This window comes from Mesocricetus auratus, unplaced genomic scaffold, assembly GCF_017639785.1.
Source record: "Mesocricetus auratus isolate SY011 unplaced genomic scaffold, BCM_Maur_2.0 Super-Scaffold_100013, whole genome shotgun sequence".
Lineage (NCBI taxonomy): Eukaryota > Metazoa > Chordata > Mammalia > Rodentia > Cricetidae > Mesocricetus > Mesocricetus auratus.
Genome location: NW_024429196.1, coordinates 26,591,606 through 26,608,912, shown reverse-complemented (window position 1 = coordinate 26,608,912; position 17,307 = coordinate 26,591,606). Strand labels below are relative to the sequence as shown.

General features: G+C 36.6%; 1 long non-coding RNA gene across 1 annotated transcript in view; it reads left to right on the top strand.

The window, feature by feature from the left end:
- Positions 1 to 1,005: 1,005 nt before the first annotated feature.
- Positions 1,006 to 17,307, top strand: part of LOC121143444 — an 87,353-nt gene continuing 71,051 nt past the window's right edge. Inside the window, exons 1-2 of the long non-coding RNA XR_005880629.1 lie at positions 1,006 to 1,042; positions 3,715 to 3,856. This is a non-coding gene — a long non-coding RNA (uncharacterized LOC121143444). The remainder of the gene's footprint in view (positions 1,043 to 3,714; positions 3,857 to 17,307) is intronic.

Genomic DNA, 17,307 nt, shown 5'->3' with positions numbered 1-17,307 from the left:
AATAATTGTAGTATTCACTGATATACAATTTTGGAAAAATTTAAGTTATAAATTATTAAAATAAAATATATAGCAACATAATATAGGGATGAACAAATCTTTTTTATTTTAATTTTAAATAGCTTGTTTTATATGTCAATCCCAGTTCCCTCTCCCTTCCCTCTTCCGCACTCCCCCCATCATCCCCCCCCCACCCTCCCACCCTATTGACAATTCCTTCCACATAGGGGATATCTAGAGTCTGTCATTTCACTCAGGGTAGGGTTCAGGCACTTCCCTAAGAGTCCAGGCAGAGAGAGCAACCCTCTTTGTGTTATGGACACACGATGTCTGTTAGTATTCGAGGGATAAACACTGATCCACTGCTCAGGACCCCATAGGTAGCCCAGGCCTCCTCATTGACTCTCATATTCAGGGGGTCTGGATCAGTCCCATGCTGGCCTTCCAGCTATCGGTCTGGGGTCCAAGAGCTCTCCCCTGTTCTGATCAGCTGTCTGTGCTGGTTTTGCCAGTCCATTCTTTGCCAATTTGCTCTTTGCTCCTCTCTCTCTGTCGCTGGGTTCCTTGGGTTCTGTTCAGTATTTAACAGTGGGCGTTTGCCTCTGCTTCCATCAGTCACTGGATGATGGCTCCAGGATGGTTATAGACATCAGGTTCACTATCAGGAATGGGCATTCGAGGTGGTCTCTACACTATTGCTTAGCTTGCCAATTGGTGTCATTTGTTTATGTCACTAGAGGTCACAATGGTGCTTGATCTGTCTTCTAACCTATGATTCCCTCTTCCCCCTATCCTACCCCTCCAGTCAATCGTCCTGTTCCTCCACGACCTACTCTCTCTTCCAATTCTCCCCCTCTCTATTTCCCAGGTCCCCCTCCCCCCACCCCTTGCTGTGTTCCCCATCTGTTCAGAGGATCTTGCCTCATTTCTCTTCTCTTGGGTACCATGCATATCTTTTAGGTTCTTTCCTGTTTCCCAGACTCTCTGTCAGTGGAAGAGCAGACTGGCACTCTCCTGATCCACGTCTAAAATCCATATATGAGTGAGTACATACCATGTTTGTCTTTTTGTGACTGACTTACCTCACTCAGGATGGTTTCTTCCAGTGCTATCCATTTACCTGTGAATTTCAAGATTCCATTGTTTTTTTTTCTGCTGAGTAATACTCCATTGTGTAAATGTACCACATTTTCTCTATCCACTGTTCAGTTGAGGAGCATCTAGGTTGCTTCCAGGTTCTGGCTATTACAAATAATGCTGCTATGAACATAGTGGAGAAGATGCCCTTGTTGTATGAATTTGCCTCCTTTGGATATATGCCTAAGAGTGGAATTGCTGGGTCTGGTCGTAGATTGATTCCTATTTTCCTGAGGAATCTCCATACTGCTTTCCAAAGTGGCTGTAAGAGTTGGCACTCCCACCAGCAATGGAGGAGTGTTCCCCTCTCTCCACATCGTCTCCAGCATAAATTGTCTTCGGTGTTTTTGATTTTAGCCATTCTGACAGGAGTAAGATGGTATCTCAAAGTTGTTTTGATTTGCATTTCCCTGATGGCTAAGGATGTTGAGCACTTTCTTAAGTGTCTCTTGGCCATTTTAGCCTCCTCTATTGAGAATTCTCTGTTTAGTTCTATACCCCATCTTTTAATTGGATCCTTTGGTATTTTGGAGACTTGCTTCTTGAGTTCTTTGTAAATTTTGGAGATTAGCCCTCTGTCAGATGTGGGGTCAGTGAATATCTTTTCCCATTCTGTGGACTGCCTTTCTGTCTTGTTGACTGGGTCCTTTGCCTTACAGAAACTTTTTAGTTTCATGAGGTCCCATTTGTTAATTGTCGATCTCAGTGTCTGTGCCACTGGTGTTATGTTCAGGAAGTGGTCTCCTGTACCAACTCATTGAAGAGTATCTCCCACTTTCTCTTCTAAAAGTTTCAGTGTGGCTGGATTTATGTTGAGATCTTTGATCCATTTGGACTTAAGTTTTGTACAAGGCGATAAACATGGATCTATCTGCAGTCTTTTGCATACCAGTACCCAGTACCATTTGTTGAATATGCTTTCTTTTTTCCATTGTATAGTTTTAGCTAATTTGTCAAAAATCAAGTGCTCATAGGTGTGTGGGTTAAAATCAGGGTTTTCAGTTGGGTTCCATTGGTCTACCTGCCTATTTTTGTGCCAATACTAAGCTGTTTTCAGGACTTTCACTATTTGCAGATGATATGATAGTTTACATAAGCGACCTGAAAAACTCCGCAAGGGAACTCCTAGAGTTGATAAACACCTTCAGCAAAGTGGCCAGAACAAATCTTTTTTTAAGGTTAGACTTGGGCATGATGGATTAAGTATTGCAACTATGAGGGCAAGAGTTAGAATCTATTTCTCCTACATAAAAAGACAAGTAGATGTGGCAGCCTCTAGAAAACAAGGCATTCACAAATCTCTGGGGAAATCAGGCTACCTACACCAACTGATTCACAGAGTTTTGAGTTCCTAGACAGACCTTGACTCAATAAATATACTGAAGAATGAGGGAAAAACTTGACATAAACCTTTGGACATCTCATGCACACCCATACACATTTTAACACTCATACACAACAGAGACATGAAATTCTCCCATCATTTAGGATTGATGTATGTCTACATTACTGTTTCCCACATGGTCTTTCACAAACAATTCAAAGCCTACCTCTCTTTGATCTGTCAGACCAGAATTCACCAAACAACATGCAATAGTTGGGGGTTTAGGATGAATGACAATGTGAATAGATTTGAATGTTTTAACTTGCAATGTGTCACAAAACTTTTTGACATACTATATTTTAAAAGTAACAGCTTGAAAAATAATTGCTGCTTTACTCCCATATTTAAAGTGAGGTTATCTACATGATTTGAGATTAAAGAATGTGAAGTTCTCTATGAACACAAAAATGTAACAAACTAAGTAACTGGATACTTAGCAAAGGAATTGGTTCTCCTCAGTCTAACTGGGGCATTTTCCATTATTGTTTAGATATGACATGTCTCTCTAAGGTCATACTTTGAAAGCTTGGTGTCCGCCTGGTGGTGCCATTTTGGAAGCCTGTGAAAGCTTTAGGAGATCAAGACTAGGCCTCCCTAAATGTTCAATATTGATGGGCTTATGAAGACCATACTTAACCTAAGATCCTAGTGCTACTCTTTGTCTTGATTTACCATAATATAAGGAGCTTCAATCCTCCATCTCCTACTGCAAATGAACTAGGACAAGATAACACATGCCTATGTATTATCCCCCCTGATAGTGTAAACTTTGTGAGTTGGGATGATAGCACATTTGCCTTCATGTTCAACAGAACATTTGATGATATGTTTTAGACCAATAGATGTCTTATAAATGTGTTATAATTCCATTTAATTTAAGAGATGATTCCAAGTATCCTTGTGTAATCTTTGATGAAATTGGACATTCCCATTCAGAATACTTGAAGACAAAACCCTTTTGCTTCAGAAGCTCTTCTTTTATAAACAATGGTGATTTTAGGTATGAGACAAGTATCCTGTGCAGATGTATCTATGGGAATTTTAAGTAGAACCATGAAGGAAGATGTTAGACATTTGATGGCAGCAATTACTGAGCTCTGACTTCATGGGAAACTCATCAAATAATCACATTGAGGAGTGAGAGATGACGGCATGAGTTAAGTTCTCTGAAAGGAAATCTTGTTGTCTTTTAGAATGAAGAACAGCAGAATCCTTTCTAGACCTATGCTGGACCATGGGCATGGCCTATAAGCCAGCGTCATCCTGTGTGTCAGCTGAAAGGGCACAAGACATGGAGTATTTAAGAAATGGAAATAAGGATAAATTATATTAAATGTAAGTACTAAAATAGGTATATGGATAAAATAAGACAGACAGGAAAAAGAACCACATACTAGGTATTCTTACCTTAAAACCACTTAGACCATACAGAGTGTTTGCAAAAGTGATGGTAGAATGACCAACTCTGATAAGTACAGAGTATTATTTGTAAAAATCACTCGGTTTATAATTGAGATTGGTTTGTTTGAATTTTCATCTGAACTTTATGCAATTACCATATTGATCTGTTTTTTAACAAGTGAAAATCAGAAAAGATAACAAAATCATGAAGAAGTCAAAATAAACAGGAGATATAGACATAGCAGACAGGGAAGAAAATATTTCATTACCTATGATAATAGTATTTGGTCAAAACATAACCAAGCTGCCAGATGTGGATCCAGTCAAAACATCAATATGTATCACACACACACACACACACACACACACACACACACACATGCACGTGCTACTAAATTCAGGCTACAATAATAGCACAGTAGTCTGAGTCCTTAAAATCAACATGTCCATCTTAAAATTAGTGTAACAGTGTCTCTGAGATGTGCTGTTGTCTAACTTTGAACCTATAATTTTATGAATTGGAAATAAATTGAACAATTTCTCAGAACGTAAGAATATAGGCATTATTACATTTATCCATTGAGTAATAAGTTGAGTTCCTATTATATTTGAAAATCTCTATAAAAAGATATGTATTTGATACATGTAATCACCCACTATAAATAATGGAAAGATTTCCTACCACTCAGAATATACATTTTCAGAGAAATATGTTTGAGGAGATTATTCCTGTAGGAGGAATTATATAGTCAAGTAAATTTAGAGTCTTCCATATGGCATATAATATACCATGCATATAATTTCCTAATAAACATTTATTATTCACAATCCTACAATTGGAATTAAATGTATTTAATTCTTAAAACGTGTGAAAGACTTTGATCTTAAATACAGAGGACAGCTTTTAATAACACCATACAAATCTCTCTGTTGACAGATCTGTACATTTGTCATTCACACATCTTCCAAATTCATTTTGTTTGGTATCTTTACAGAAATCCAGTGCTTTGTAGTAACCACAATTTAAACTGAAGTAATCAGGTTTTGGGGAAGACATCATACTCAGAAATTTCTATGAATAATTCTACATCCTAAGTCTGACATCTTCATAATGAATGTAATTACTTTAATAAGCAGTGCTTTATACAGGATTTAAGATATATGGGTTTCATTTAGTAGATACTGAATTACTACTGGCCTTGTTGGACATATCATTTTTTTCTCTCAGCAATCCCAAAATGTAGTTTCTGCCTTTTTTCTGCATTACAACTGTTGCAAATATTCAAAATCACAATTCACACTATTAATGTCAGCTGATATTTTCAACTCTCTGAACCCCGCACTCCATCCGACAGCTGTAAAGGCTTTCAGCCATAATAAATCCTGGCTTGACTTCCCAAAGCAAACAGTGTTGAAGAGCACAATCCCTCCAAAAACATCTTGTCAGCTCAAATCACCACCACAGAATAAGTGATTCAGACAGTCTGAACTGACTCCAGGCTTCCCAACCTCCGGTCTTTATTTCCTATTTTCTTTTACTTATGACCTGTTCTTAATATTCTGAAGAGTAAAAAAATACTAGGTTCATTCCTTAAAATTGGCTGTATGCCTATTTAGCAAGCCTCACATCAACTCAGACAATCCATTGAAAATAAAGTTGATTTTCAAGTCTTCCAATTTACAAAAATATGCATCTAATTCCTTAGTTCTATAAAATTTGTAGCAATCCTCTTTTCTTTGAAAAAAAGAAAGAAAAGACAGGAGGAAGGAAGAAATGAAGGAAGGAGGACTATAAAACAGTGATTTTGCTAAATATAACAAATCTCAGCAACTATGGCGCCCATACAGCATACATGTATGTTGACTAAATTAATGACTTCTTGGAGTTCATTAACCTGTACTGAGTCCAAGTCTGGCCATATAACCCTGGCCAAAATTGCGCAAATCATCTGCAGCTATGCTTTCAAAGAGCAAAAGTTATAACTAGAGTACAGAGGAAGCTGCCAAGTGGCTTGGGGGATAAGGAACCACTAAATGCAAGCCTGAAGACCTAAATTCAATTCATAGAACCTGGGTTAAAATGTAGGGAGAGAGCTGACTCAACAAATTTTTCCTCAACCATCATGTATGAACTTCAGTATGCACACTCAAGCATAAAATGCATGTGTTCATACACAAACACACTAATAAAAGATGTAAATCATTTTACTTAAAATTTGATATATTTTGATATATAGTTCCTGTCCTTCAACTTCTTCCCCATTACCTCCACCTCCTTACCCAACCAACTTCCTGTTTCCTCTCTCTCTCAAAAATAACAAAACAAGAAACAAAACAGCATAGTCAACAACAGAAACATCCAAACAATAACATAAAACAAAAACAAAAAATAAAATAATACAGAACACACACACACACACACGCCATGAGTGCACTTTGTGTTATCCAATTACTCCCAGCATGGGGACTGCCACCCTCATCTCCTATTATACAAGTACATAGTTGAGAACATTGTAGTTTGGAACTCTCCATTTTATGTTCTCTTTATCAATACTCATTGATTCTCTATTGGAGAAAACTGACTTTTTGTTTCCCAGTAGGTATCAATTAAAAATGGCTTCTTGCTTAAGTGAAGGAGTATTTGTCCCCTTATTCTTCTCAGTGCTGGAATTTTGTCTGGTTTGAACCTGTATAGGCCTTGTGTATGCTGTCACACTCTCTGCATGTTTATGTGTGTCCTATTGTGCCTGGATGACACTGTGTCATTTACACTTCCTCCCGAAGCTTTCAGTTAGCCTAATGGTAAGGTCTTATTGCTGAAGATACAACTTACATATGTCATCAAACATGGAAAAGTCAAGCTGGTGCCCACGTAGAAGCTCCACACTCTACTGAATAGCCTTCATGGTATTGGAAGACATTCTGCATGCTACTGGAGGAAAAAGGAAGGTAATCCTCAGTATCACCCACCTACAAACCCTGGGACCTACAAAAGTGGCCTGCATGCAAGATATACTGAGGAAATAGTGGCACAAACGTTATGGGAGTAACTAACCATTTTTAATTGGTCCACTACTTGAGAACCCATATGCAACACTGCTAAAGTGACTACAAACAAAAACTACACACATAAGAGGCCCTAAGGAGCAACATGTTACTAGTATTCTGCTAAAGGAACAGAAACAATACAAGGACTCCCAATAAATTATTTATGTATCCATAGAACAGCCATCACTCAATCTAGCCTGCCCCCACAGAGGTTTCTTATTGCAGTAAATAATGATCAGCACAGATTTAGAGATATCAGAGCACTCAATCTTGAATTGAGTTTTATCAAACCCTTCTTTTCCAGGTTCAGATCCATATGGAAAAGGAGATAGAAAGGGTAAAAACCTTTTGAAAGATTGCAGTGACTTTGAACAAAACAACCCATAATCCTGTCTGTATCTTATGAGTAATTTGACCCAGATATGCAGGACTCTGTCTCCTGTGAAAGTCAGGCTGTTATGCCTGGTCCATTTCAAAAGAACAGTTTATTTTCTTTTGATTGTTGCTGGCAGTGTCAACAGTTTAACACAGCCTTTGCCATTAATGTCAGTTAAAAAGTTTTCAACGTGAAAAAAATGCAATTAAAGGAAAATCTACTCACTAAAATTTTTGGGCATCTGAAAAAGTAAATAGATGAATAAATAAATAAATGAAATCAGTATCTCCTCACCTTTTAGTGTCTCAGTTATACAGAACCTCTGAAAACTGTGGCTTGGAACCCTCCATCTATGATTTAAATTAATCTGCATGTTCTTGTCAGTAATTTTCCTAAATTTAAAATTGTGTCATGTATTTTAGGCAGAAACATAATGGACACTAGTCTATTTAATTATCAGATCAATACGTAGTATGCACGGTAAGTGTTACTGTGAACAGTCTACAAGGATGGATGTTGTAGAGCAATGAGCTCAAACTTAAAAGTTCTAGGTATAAAGTAAATAAAAAGCTAACTAGATAGCATATATATACCCTTGTAAAAAAATCTCACCTTTTCAGTATAAACTTTGTAATGGAATAAATACTCATTTAGCAGCTATAGAGGCAGTATCATGGAATTGAGAAGAGTTTGGATTCTTGACATGACATTCAAATTCACAAATCTGAATTCATTTTTCTCTCTGTCTCTCTCTTTGTCACTATATCTGTCTCAATTTCTGTCTCTTTATCTCTTACCAAACAGATTCTTTCTCTTTTTAGTTCTTCATTATTTTAACTATAAAAGAGAGTGTTGTTGAGATGGCTCAGTGGCATCTACAGCCTAGACTGGAGCTTGAATTCAATATCTAGAACCCACAGAGTGGAAAGTCAGAACATATTTCCATTGGCTGTAAAGATGACTCAATGGCTAAGAGCACTAGCTGTTCTTATGAAGGACAAGGGTTTGATTCCCATCACCTACATAACTGCTCACAACTTTTTGTGTGTCTAGTTCTGGAGAATTTGGTACACTCACTCAGACATACATGCAGGCAGGACATGAAAAGAAAATCATAAAAAAAGAACTGACTTCTAAAGTGGCTGTGATTTCCATACATGTGCAGTGGCATGCACATCCAGACAAAATAGATGCAGGAAAACAAAAGAAATTGGATCCTTAAGAATGCCCTCTTCTGTAGCTCTGCTGCAGTCAGGGTCTGTGTCTATGTCAGTGTCTGTTACCACTGAAGGCTATAATATGTCCAGCTTCTGGGCCACCACCTGGGGCCATGTTGGAGTCTTAGGACTCTGGGAACCATGCTACTGCTAGATCCATGCTGATCTGAGAGCCACATGGTGACATTTGGGTGCAAGCTGCTGCTACTGGCAACGTCTGGGTCCATGGTTTCACTGCATCTGGCATGGTCCTACTGCAGCTGAGACAGTGTTGATATCTGTTACCCATGTTACAATAGGGGCCAATGTGGACTATGTGTTGAACCATGTATTGAAGTAGGAGGGCAAAGCTGAGTTGACCCTGAACCTTACCAGCCCTGGGATTGTGACCCCGATGACTCCAACAACATAGAGCTGGTCCTGTCCCTCATAGGAAAGCTGTCCCCTGCCTGCATTTGAGAGAGCTGGCCCCAGAGGCAATGAAGAACTGACTCAGCCACTCACTTGAGGGGTTCCAGCAACTGGGACTTATCAACTCAGGTACCACCCAGGCACACACACATTCAGGGCTTTGAGCTGACACTCCCCAACTTCTAATCCATATGTGACCTGCTGGATAAAGGGACTGGTCATTCAGAACCATAGCCAAGAGATTGCCATGACTTGGGACTGGAGCTGGATATCCAAGCAAAGATTCAGTAAAGATCCAGCATTAGTGAACCAGAAGCCTTGAACCTGTCCAATACCACAATGTTCATTTGCAAGTAAATTTGTTTGAACAAAAGGGTATATATCCTGCTTGATACACAGTAGCTCCCAATGCCAGTAAGATTAATGAAGAGGTGATGGAGAGGCTGGAAAGACAGAGGAGCAAAGTGTTTTTGTTGTTTATTTGCTTTTATTTCTGTTTTTTAATTAATATTCTTAGTTGTGTTTTAATATTTTCATTTGTTTCTATTTTGTTTTTATTATTTCTTCTTAATTTTTCCTTTTGGGGGGACGTTATAAGAGTGGAGGGCAGGTACAGAGTGACTGGGATGAGATTGGGATGCATGATGTGAAAAACAAAAAGAATCAATAAAAACTATTTTTGAAACAGAAGAGTACCCTCTTCATAGGTTTTATAAAGCAGTAAGTGATATGTGACAATGATCCTATGATTTTAACCTTGATTTTTAAAGGAATGATGCTGTGATCCAGAAAACCCAGTGTGTTTTTCTCAGACCATAATCTGTGCAGGACACAGAATGGACTGTACTGAAAGCTTCAAGCATTCCTTCTTCGGGCAAAAAACATGCAGGTCCAATATGAGTCTGTGCTGGGGATTTGGAAGCAAGATGAATTTAAAAATAATTAATTAATTAATTAGTAATAACATTGTCTCTGAATTATTCTCATGGTGTTATTGTGAAAAATCCAAAGGCATAACCAAGTGATGCATCATATTAGGAATTTTGAATGCAATTCCCAAAGGGTTGTAAGACCAGCAGGTAAGAGGAGGAAACTCCATAGTCAGAAAGGATTATGAGAAAAATTACTTCTGAGCAAAGGCATGGAAGCTTAAAGAATGGCTGCTCGTTAGGGCCAAGATACAGACTTTTGATTTTCACAATTGTAAAGAATCAAAACATTACTATTTCACAGCTAGAAAAACATCTGTGAGATAGGATCCCTTGAAAAATGGCAAACAGGTGCTAGACAATGATAATGAATAATTAGACTGAAATCAGTATACAATATACCAACTCTTTGAGGTATTTTTAAATGATTAATGGCTTCTTATCCCATTCTAAGCAATAGCTCTTCAGACCTAGACCTTATAAGTGTATAATGGGATTATTGACGCTCTAACATTAAACGCTTAATAGCATGCAAGAAAAAGCAAGATGCTGCTGTTGGTGTGGAGGACAGTGGCATATGTCAGAAGGGACACTGAAAACAAGTAAAGCCATGCATTCTTAATCTTATGTATTTTGGATATTGAAATTATACTCTACTTATACTTTTTAATTTTTTACTTAGAAAGCAATTATTCCTCCTCCTCTAAGGATTGAGAAAGAGCATCAGTTTATGGAAGTTTTAGGCACGAAAATTTTCTCAACTCTCTCAAAATATAACAGTGATAGTTATTAGCACTTGACATTGGCCCTAGGAAGAAAACTAATATAGACAGTGTCAGTAAAGCTGCAAATGTAATCTAGACATCTGTCTTTCAGTCAGTCTCACTTATGGGATCCTTCTCATGGGTATTTGGTCCATGAGCTCTGACAATGACTCTACTAAAGATATTTCTTTGATGTTTTTGCACAGTGATGATAACAGCAGTGGAGTTCCCACCACATACAGTTGTAAATATCGCAGGAGTCTAGGTCTTTGAATACAGTTACCCTAACTTTCACACTTTAAAATAATGGACACTAGTCGGTTGATTATTTATGCCTAAAATATGTCATTTATATAAAGTGGTATCATTCTGTGGTGATTAATATTAACAATCAGCATGAAGTCTCTGCCACATTAAAGAAAGAAATGGACCACTCTAGATAAATAAATGGAGAATAAGAGATAAAAATCTTTGCCCCAATTAATGCTTGGCTCACAACATGTAACTGATGTTTTAACTCCATTATACTCATACAAATTCTTAAGAAAATTGCTTTATTCTCCTCATCAAACCAACTTCAGACAGTAGAGTCATATATAAAAAGGAAAAATGTTCCAGGTATTGTAAGCTTATCTATCACAACCACTCTCAATACAAAGGGGTTTAGTAATAATTTTATCTTCAAACTAAAGTGTAGGTGTTTTGTGCTATTCATGTGTTACCTCTTTGTTTATTAAAGAAACAGCAAACACAATAAAAAGTGTTAACATCTGTAGGACTCTTTACATAATCTTCGTAGTAGATCAGTCCTATTCTCTCTCTAATACTTGGAGAAACTCAGTCACAAGATAACAGTAAATAATTTGCAATAAACTATGGCCTACTATATCAGGTACATTTTATACAGCAGTTCGCTTGGGTTCAACCTGGGACTAAGGAGCGTGATATTTTAGTGAATCCATGATGTTATCTTACTTGAGTGGGTACAAAATCAAAACTGGAAAGTAGATTACAAGTTATATTTTGGTAAAGAGTGCCATTTATATTCTGATCATTACATGGATGAATGTTAACGGTAAGCACAAGGAACTGAAGAGAAATAACCTATAAAGTAATGATGCTGCTGATAACTCTCACACTTCTAAGCATTCAATTCTTTCTTGATGTAAGAGAAAGTTGCCACTAATGATTATGAACGCTCACATAGGATGTGGATATTGTCCCTCTGATCACATTCTCTGTTGTCCTAATCCACCACCCTGTTACAACAACACTGACCTCTCAGCTTTGCCCTGAACACAACTTAGGATCCTTCTCATCACTGAAAATACCCTTCTACCTTACTTCCTGGGTTTGTGTATTGTTTCCTGAAGGGAAGCATTTCCTGATACTCTTATTAAAGTAACAAGCAACTTTCCCTATTCTCATCTGATTCATGATTTTCTATAATTACTATATGTTACATGTGCTTTTAAAAAGTGTCTCTCTCTTCTCAGTAGAACATAAATACTATAAGACTAGTTGTTGTCAACCAATGACTAGCCAAGAGGCTGATACAAGTAAGTGCTCCAAATGTTATTGAAATCAACGTGTGGACAATCTTTCTGAATCATATGTGTATGTATAACTTTTGATGTTGCTATATATGCATACATATTGTGTATGAAATAGAGAATGGTTCATTTTAATGGACTTCTATGGTAATCTTTTGACATTACATAGGTTTTCTGGTTAAGTCTAATACATCACCCTGACAAATAACACACACACACACACGCACGCACACACACACACACACACACACACACACACACACAAACTGATCTATGTGAAGTAGTTCTTCAATGAATATACATTTTGCTATTTCATTGCACTCCAATGACTCTCAGTGTAAATCTGACCCGAGGGCACAGCACAGCATGTCTGCTCATGAAGTTTCTGTGAAATGCTTAAGAAAGACACAGTACTAGACACTCATATTTTATTCCTCCTATGAAAATGAGTCTTGACAAGTAAATGAGTACTTTGTTAAGGGCAAAGAGGAAAATTAGAGTGAATTAAATTGAAAGCAAAAGAGAATTAGTTTTAGAATATTTAATCATAGTGTAAATTTGATAGTTATTCATTCAAAATAATATCACAATTCAAGTTTTAACAAATTCTTCAAGTGATATTTTCAACAAGTACTTAATATTTTGGGTGTAGTATTTCTGAAAATACCACCCAATTCCTCTACTCACCTATTTACCCTATAATTTGTTTCTTTCAATTTTGAAAAATGTTCATCATGCATCTGTATTTGAAGCTATGTTCATAGTTCAAAGTGTATGGGGAAATACTGAATGCCCCTGCTTTATCTCTTAACTCTTAACTTAAAACAACAACAACAAAAAAAACCCTCAAAGAATAAGCAAAGCTTGTTTAGAAGACTAGACTAACTTCCCAGACAACTTCTGAAAGAAAATTGTCAATATTACTGCGACAACTCAGTTCTCAGTAGTTAAAAATTAAATCAGAGGGTCTATGGAGTTCTGTGGCCCTTACTTCATAGAGAAGAACAACAATAACCCAAACTTCCAAGATGAACATGGAAGGACAGACAGGGAGACATAATGTAAGTAGATTGATCAAATACAATCAGAATCACCCTACAAACTTGTAAATTATTATCAGAGATAGCCCCTTCCTGCCAACATGTTTGATAGTTTAGAGATGTGTCTACAGCAAGATCATGCGCTTGCACAGAACTTAATCTCCCAGCCCCTACACTGGGGAGCTCACATTTGCCTATACCTCTCACAAATGCCTATGACTCTAGCTCCATGAAGATCAGACTTGTCTGGACACCACAGGCACCTGCATCATTCATATCCCTACACATAAACATAATTTAATATTTCATGGTTTGGTTTAAAAGTCATATATATCTTACTCAATTATTGGATTCAGTTCAAATGTCTTCAAATCTGTGAGGGCCCATGCATATACCATTATCATTCATTTGTAATAATTCTGCAGTAGATAGAAGAGGCACTTTGTTTTCCTATGCTATTTTTTCCTTTTTTTAAGTAAATACTAATAGGGTTGACCTGAAACTAGCATAAGTGCTACTCATTGTCACAACATCACTTGTTGAATAGATTCTTCTTTCTTCTGTGAATGTCCTTGACACCTCTGCTGAAGATCATTTTACCACATACTTGAAGGTTTATTTCTAGATATTGTGTTGGATTCTAACAGTCTCCACATCTGACTTTATCTCACCAAAATGGTGTATTTTTTGCTATTCTGGCTTTGTAATAAGTTTTGAAATCCTGAAATGTGAAGGTTATTCTAGCTTTATCTTTTGTTAGAATATTTTGTTATATTCCCTTGAATTCATTTGAATTTCTATACTACTTATGTCTTCTTTTGAAAAAAACTACAATCATTGAAATTTTGATAGGGGTTGTGTGAAAACTTTTTACATAGTAATATTAATTTATCAATATTAAACATCCTCTGGGCAGTGGTAGTGCATACTTTTAAACTTAGCACTTGGGAAGCAGAGGCAGGGGGAGCTCAGTGAATTCAAGGGCAGTCTAGTCCACAGAGGAAGTTCCAGGACAGTCAATGCTATATAAAATATCCTAATTCGTGCCTTCTAGTTTATTCAAGTCTCTTGTAATTTCTTTCATAATTTGTTGTAAAAGAGCATCTTATTGTACCAATCACTTCTTTTATAGTTTAAGTAATTTTTATTTTAAGTCTTTTTAAATTTCATTGATATATTTTAATTATTGCTTTATAGAAATACAAATTATTTTGTGTTTTGATTTTTGAAGCTACTGAATTTATGTTTTCTAAAAAGGCTTTGGGGCTTCAGTCTAGAAGAGTATAGCAACTTCAACAGTGATCATGTGTTTCTTCCTTTCCTATCTGGTGGCAGTTCCTCTCCTTTCTTTGTCTTATTTATCTGGAAAAAAATTCTAGCACTGTGCTGGTAAAAGTAATTATAGTAGACATCTGACCCCTTCTTTTTAATTTGGTCCTTTGTTGTTGAGTATGTTGTTATTTGTGGGATATATATATATATATATTACTTATTAAGGGTATTTTCATGATCATTGTTTGTTTGTAAGTTTCATAATTCATCAATTGTGATGGTGTCTGTATTTTACCAATGATTTTACTAATGTGCTGTATGTAATGTTATTTTTTTAGAGTCATCCCTGCTTGTATTCCAATATTAAATTCCACTAATTTCAGAAACATGTTTATTTGTGTTTTAGTTTTGGTTTTGGCATTTTGTGTACTTTTGAATTTGATTTGATAGTATTTATCAGGAATTTTGCATGAATGTTTATTGGTTTATTATATTCCTTTCTTCTAGTATTTTTATATGGCTTTGGCATTGAATGCTTCTCACCTCAGTGAGTTTGTGACAATCATCACTGTTTTAAACTTGGTAGACTTGTTAATAAATTTGAAACACATCTCCCCAGAGGAAGGGTTCTCAGAAAGGAGTATCCTCACATTATTTCTTTTTAAAATCTCAGTGCAATATTTAAAAATGAGCATTTCTCATAGGTGTGTTCAGATTTTTATTTACTTATCATTCCATACTAGATAACACTATTCTAAGAATTCACCATTGCCTTCTAACATATGCAGTTTGTTGTGGTATTCACATAAGCTTCTTACTACAATTTCAATGTGATCACTTCTGATGTCTCCTCTTTCATTACATTTTTGTGTATTCATTTTTAATTAATATATGTAAGTATATGTCAACTTGCAGGGACTATTAAAAGGGTTTTTGGACCCACTTATTTCCACTGCAGGAAGAATTTAGGTTCAAAGCTGCTTCTTTGATCTAATTTTGTCCATAAAACATTTTGTAGTAGGATGCATCCTATTACTTTTGTAGTAGACACAAAAATTTCAAATATACAGAGTGACATATCCAAGTTTCCCATCCATCTTTATCTGGGATCCATCTCTGTTGATGCTCAGCATGAGTTATTGGTTAACTTGACTTACTGGTTAACTTTAAATAAAGTGTACCAACTTCTATTCAGAAACTCAATGAAGGCTCCACTCACAGCAAGCACCAAAAATACTAGTACTTTGCAGTAAGGATGCTTGATAATTACATGTAGTTTATGTCAGTTGTAATCAACTTTCATGTGTTAGCATACTGCATCTCTGTTAAAAGGCCAAACTCTTTGCAGATGATATGAGAGTTTACATAAGTGATTCAGGGAACTCCTAGAACTGATAAACACCTTCACCAAAGTGTCAGGATACAAGGTTAACTCAAAATGTTCAGTAGCCCTATTATATACAGACAATAAGTGGCTGAGAAAGAAATAAGAGAAACATCACCCATTACAATAGCCATAAACAGCATCAAATATGTGGGGATAACATTAACCGAACAAGTGAAAGACCTGTATATCAAGAACTTTGAGTCTCTAAAGAAAGAAATCAAAAAGGATACCAGAAAATAGAAAGATCGCCCATGCTCTTGGATTGGTAGGATCAACATAATAAAATGGCAATTTTGCCAAAAGCAATCTTCAGATTAAATGCAATCTCAGTCAAAATTCTGGCGCAATTCTTCACAGAACTTGAAAGAACAATAATCTTCTTTATATGGAAAACCAAAAGACCCAGGATAGCCAAAACAACCCTATACAATAAAGGAATTCAGGAGGCATTACCATACCTGACCTCAAGCTCTATTACAGAGCTATAGTCCTGAAAACAGCTTGGTATTGGCACAAAAATTGACTGGTAGGCCAATGGAATCGAATTGAAAACCCTGATTTTAACCCACACACCTATGAATACTTGATTTTTGACAAAGAAGCTAAAATTATACAATGGAAAAAAGAAAGCATCTTCAACAAAAGTGGGGTACAGAACTAAATAGAGAATTCTCAATAGTGGAGTGGCTGAGAGACACTTGAGAAAGTATTCAGCATCCTTAACCATCAAGGAAATGCAAATCAAAACAATTCTGGGATACCATCTCACTCCTGTCAGAATGGTTAAAATCAAAAACACCGAAGACAATTTATGCTGGAAAGGATGTGGAGAGAGGGAACACTCTTCCACTGCTGGTGGGAGTACCAACTTGTACACCCACTTCGGAAATCAGTAAGGAGATTCGTCAGGAAAATGTGAATCAATGTACCACAAGACCCAGCAATTCTACTCCTAGGCATATATCCAAAAGATGCAAATTCACCCAACAAGGACATCTGTTCCACTATGTTCATAGCAGCATTATTTGTAATAGCCAGAACCTGGAAGCAACCTAGATGCCCCTCAACTGAAGAGTAGATAGAGAAAATGTGGTACATTTACACAGTAGAGTACTAGTCAGCAGAAAAAAAAAAACAATAGAATCTTGACATTCGCAGACAAATGAATGGCACTAGAAGAAACCATTCTGAGTGAGGGTAACAGTCACAAAAAGACAAACATAGTATGTATTCACTCATATGTTGATTTTATACATGGATCAGGATAGTGCCAGTCTGCAATTCCACTGACAGAAAGTCTGGGAAACAGGAAAGAACCTAAGAGAGATATGCATGGTACCCCAGAGAAGTGGAATGAGGCAAGATATCCTGAACAGATTGGGAACACG